Below are 5,848 nucleotides of genomic sequence, written 5' to 3' on the forward strand. Positions count from 1 at the left end.
CTAAAAAGCCTCCGAGTTCAATACCAAAATACACTAAAATACATAAAGTATACTTTAAAATTATGGGTCTTACAGTTTGTGTCATTGAATTTACATTCAAGCCATTTTGGTCCTCCCTAAGCATATTCTAATCCATTTTGGTTGTTTGACCAATCTTGAGCATCCAATAAGTGCGTTTGTGTCATTGGAATAACGTTTAGGTCTTTTTGGTCCTCCTTCGACTTATTCTAACCCATTGTGGTTGTTTAACCAATCTTGTGTATCCAATAAGTGCCTTTTTGTCATTAGATTAACATTTAGATCATTTTCTTCATCCTTCGACTTATTCTAATCCATTTAGGATTTCTAACCAATCTTGTTCATCCTTTAAGTGCGTTTGTGTTATTGGATTAACATTTTGGTCATTTTCGTCAACCTTCGACTTATTATAATCCATTTTGGTTGTTTAACCAATTTGGTGCATCCAATAAGTGGGTTTGTGTCATTGGATTTACATTCAAGCCATTTTCGTCCTCCCTAAGCTTATTCTAATCCGTTTCGGTTGTTTGACCAATCTTGTGCATCCAATAAGTGTGTTTGTGTCATTGGAAAAAAGTTTAGGTCATTTGGGACCTCCTTCTACTTATTCTAATCCATTTTGGTTGTTTAACCAATCTTGTGCATCCAGTAAGTATGTTGGTGTCATTGGAATAACATTTAGGTCATTTTTTCTCACCCTTCGACTTATTCTAATGCATTTAGCATTTTTAACCAATCTTTTGCATTCAATAAGTGTGTTTGGATCATTGGATTAATATTTAGGTCATTTGGGACATCATTTGGCTTATTGTAATCGATTTAGGGTTTTTATCCAATCTTGTCCATCCAATAAGTGCGTTTGTGTCATTGGATTAACATTAAGGCCATTTTCGTCCTCCTTAGGCTTATTCTAATCCTTTTTGGATGTTTGACCAATCTTGTGCATCCAATAAGTGCGTTTGTGTCATTGGAATAACATTTATGTAATTTTGGTCCTCCATCGACTTATTGTAATTCATTTTGGTTATTTAACAATCTTGTTCTTCCAACAACTGGGTTTGTGTCATTGGATTAACATTTAGGTCATTTTCGTCATCCTTCGACTTATTCGAATGCAATTAGCATTTTTAATCAATCATGTGCATCCAATAAGTACGATTCTATCATTGGATTAACATTTTTGTCATTTTTGTCATCTTGTGCATCCAATAGGGTTTAACCAATCTTGTGTATCCAATAAGGTTTAACCAATCTTGTGTATCCAATAAGGTTTAACCAATCTTGTGCATCATATAAGTTCATTTGTGTCATTGGATTATATTCTAATCCATTTTGGTTATTTAACAATCTTGTTCTTCCAACAACTGGGTTTGTGTCAGTGGATGAACATTTAGGTCATTTTCGTCATCCTTCGACTTATTCGAATGCAATTAGCATTTTTAATCAATCATGTGCATCCAATAAGTACGATTCTATCATTGGATTAACATTTAAGTCATTTTGGTCCTCCTTCAACTTATTCTAATCCATTTAGGATTTCTAACAAATCTTGTGCATCCATTAAGTGCGTTTGTGTCATTGGATTAACATTTAAGTCATTTTGGTCCTCCTTCAACTTATTCTAATCCATTTTGGTTGTTTAACCAATCTTGTGCATCCAATAAGTGTGTTTGTGTCATTGGATTAACAATAAGATCATTTTTTTCATCCTTCGAGTTATTCTAATCCATTTAGGATTTCTAACCAATCTTGTTCATCCATTAAGTGCGTTTGTTTTAATAGATTAAAATTTAAATAATTTTCGTCATCCTTCGACTTATTCTAATGCATTTAGCATTTTTAACCAAACATTTGCATAAAATAAGTGTGTTTCTATCATTGGATTTACATTTAGATCATTTTCGACATCCTTTGACTTATTATATTCGATTTAGGATTTTTATCCAATCTTGTGTATCCAATAAGTGCGTTTGTGTCATTCGATTAACATTCATGCCACTTTCATCCTCCTTAAGCTTATTCTAATCCATATTGGTTGTTTGACAAATCTTGTGGATCCATTAAGTGGGTTTGTGTCAATGGAATAACGTTTAGGTCATTTTTGTCCTCCTTCGACTTATTCTAATCCATTTAGGATTTCTAACCATTCTTGTGCATCCATTTTGTGCGTTTGTGTCATTGGAATAACATTTAGGTCATTTTCGTCATCCTTCGACTTATTATAATCCATTTTGGTTGTTTAACGAATTTTGTGCATCCAATAAGTGTGTTTATGTCATTGGATTAACATTCATGCCATTTTCGTCCTCCTTAAGCTTATTCTAATACATTTTGGTTGTTTGACCAATCTTGTGCATCCAATAACTGTGTTTGTGTCAATGGAATAACGTTTAGGTCATTTTGGTCCTCCTTTGACTTATTCTAATCATTTTTTTTTGTTAAACCAATCTTGTGCATCCAACAAAGTGTGTTTGGGTCATTGGATTAACATTTAGGTTATTTTCGTCGTCCTTCGACTGATTCTAATCCATTTAGGATTTCTAACCAATCTTGTGCATCCATTAAGTGTGTTTGTGTCATTTGATTAACATTTAGGTCATTTTCGTCATCCTTTTACTTATTATAATCCATTTTGGTTGTTTAACCAATTTTGTGCATCCAATAAGTGTGTTGGTATCATTGGATTAACAATAAAGCCATTTTCGTCCTCCCTAAACTTATTCTAATCCATTTTAGTTGTTTGACCAATCTTGTGCACCCAATATGTTTGTTTGTGTCATTGGAATAATGTTTAGGTCTTTTTGGTCCTCCGTCGAATTATTCTAATCCATTTTGGTTGTTTCACCAATCTTGTGCATCCAATAAGTGTGTTGGTGTCATTGGATTAACCTATAGGTCATTTTTTTTCATCCGTCGACGTATTCTAATGCATTTAACATTTTTAACCAATTTTGTGCATCCAATAAGTGTATTTCTATCATTGAATTAACATTTAGGTCATTTTCGACATCCTTTGACTTATCGTAATCGATTTAGGGTTTTTATCCAATCTTGTGAAGCCAATAAGTGCATTTGTGTCGTCGGAATAGCATTTGGGCCATTTTCGTCCTCCCTAGGCTTATTCTAATCCATTTTGGATATTTGACCAATCTTGTGTATCCAATAAGTGCGTTTGTGTCATTGGATTAACATTTAGGTCTTTATCATCATCCTTTGACTTATAATAATGCATTTAGTGTTTTTAACCAATCTTGTGTATCCAATAAGTGTTTTTCTACAATCGGATTAACATTTAGGTCAATTTCGACATCCTTCGACTTATTGTCATCCATGTAGGGTTTTTAACCAATCTAGTGTATCCATTAAGTGTGTTTGTGTCATTGGATTAACATTTAAGTCATTTTTGTCATCCATCGACTTATTCTAATCCATTTAGGATTTCTAACAAATCATGTGCATCCATTAAGTGCGTTTGTGTCGTCAGATTAGTATTTAGGTCATTTTCGTCATCCTTCGACTTATTATAAACCATTTTGGTTGTTTAACCAATTTTGTGCTTCCAATAAGTGTGTTTGTGTCATTGGATTAACTTAAAGGCCATTTTTATCCTCCCTAAGCTTATTATAATCCATTTTGGTTGTTTGACCAAACTTGTGCATACATTAAGTGCGTTTGTATCATTGGATTAACATTTTTGTCATTTTTGTCATCCTTCGACGTACTATAATCCATTTTGGTTGTTTAACCAATTTTGTGCATCCAATAAGTTCGTTTGTGTCATTGGATTAACATTTAGGTCACTTTCGTCCTCCCTAAGCTTATTCTAATCCATTTTGGTTGATTGACCAATCTTGTGCATCAAATAATTGTGTTTCTGTCATTGGAATAACGTTTAGGTAATTTTGGTCCTCCTTCGACTTATTATATTCCCTTTTGGTTGTTTAACAAATCTAATGCATCCCATAAGTGTGTTTCTATCATTGCATCAACATTCAGGTCATTTTTGTCATCCTTCGACTTATTCTAATCCATTTTGGTTTTCTAACAAATCTTGTGCCTCCATTAAGTGCGTTTGTGTCATTGGATTAACATTTAAGTCATTTTCGTCATCTTTCGACTTATTATAATCTATTTTTATTGTTTAACCAATTTTGTTCATCCAATAAGTGTGTTTGTGTCATTGGATTAATATTCATGCCATTTTTCATCCTCCCTAAGCTTATTCTAATCCATTTTGGTTGTTTGTCCAATCTTGTTCATCCAATAAGTGTGTTTATGTTATTGGATTAACATTTTAGTCATTTTCGTCCACCCTAGGCTTATTCTAAACCATTTAGGGTTTTTAACCAATCCATTACATCAATTACGTGCAATTTAGGGTTTTTAACTAATCCATTTAGGGTTGTTTGTCCAATTTTGTGCGACTGTTTCATTGGATTAACATTTTGATCCTTTTTCGTCTTGCTTCGACTTATTCTAATGCGTTTAAATTTTTTAACCAGTCTTGTGCATTAATTACGTGGGTTTGTATCACTGGATTAACATTTTGGTCATTTTGGTCCTCCTTCGACTTTTTCTAATCTATTTTGGTATTTTAACCAATTTTGTGCAACCAATAAGTGTTTTTGTGTCAATTGATTAACATTAAGGTCATTTGGGTCGTCCTTTGACTTATTATAATTTTTTAGGATTTCTAATCAATGTTGTGCATCCATTAAGTGTGGTTGTGTCGTTGGATTAACATTTAGGTCATTTTCGTTATCCTTCGAGTTATTATAATCCATTTTGGTTATTTAACCAATTTTGTTCATCCAATAAATGCGTTGTTGTTATTAGATTAACATTTAAGTCCATTTTTATCCTCCTTAGGTTTATACTAATCCACTTCGGTTGTTTGACCAATCGTGTGCCCCCAATAAGTGTGTTTGTGTCATTGGAATAACATTTAGGTCATTTTCGTCATCCTTCGACATATTATAATGCATTTAGCATTTTTAACCAATTTTGTGCATCTAATAAGTGTGTTTCTATCATTGGATTAACATGTAGGTCATCCTTCGACTTATTCTAATCCATTTTGGTTTTTTAACCAATCTTGTACATCAAATAAGTGTGTTGTTGTGCATCCAAAATGTGTGTTGTTGTCATTGGATTTAAATTTAGGTATTTTTTGTCATCCTTCGAATATTCTAATGCATATAGCATTTTTAACCAAACTTCTGCATCCAATCAGTGTGTTTCTATCAATGGATTAATATTTAGGTTATTTTTGACATCATTTGAATTATTGTTATCGATTTAGGGTTTTTATCCAACCTTGTGCGTCCAATAAGTGCGTTTGTGTCATTGGATTAACAATAAGGTCATTTTCGTCCTCCCTAGGTTTATTCTAATCCATTTTTGATGTTGGACCAATCTTGTTTATCTAATAAGTGCGTTTGTGTCATTAGATTAACATTTAGGTCATTTTGGTCCTCCTTCGACTTATTCTAATCCATTTTGGTGGTTTAACCAATCTTGCGCATCCAATAATTGTGTTTGTGTCATTGGATTAACATTTAGGTCATTTTCGTCATCCTTGGACTTATTATAATACATTTAGCGTTTTTAACTAATCTTGTGCATGGAATAAGTGTGTTTCTATCATTGTATTAATATTTAGGTCATTTTTGACATCCTTCGACTTATTGAAATCCATTTAGCATTTTTAACCAATCTTGTGTATCCATTAAGTGTGTTTGTGTCATTGAATTAACATTTAGGTCATTTTCGTCATCCTTCGACTTATTCTAATCCATTTAGGATTTCTAACCAATCTTGTGCATCCATT

This window comes from Cicer arietinum, chromosome 4 (genome assembly GCF_000331145.2).
Source record: "Cicer arietinum cultivar CDC Frontier isolate Library 1 chromosome 4, Cicar.CDCFrontier_v2.0, whole genome shotgun sequence".
Classification (NCBI taxonomy): domain Eukaryota; kingdom Viridiplantae; phylum Streptophyta; class Magnoliopsida; order Fabales; family Fabaceae; genus Cicer; species Cicer arietinum.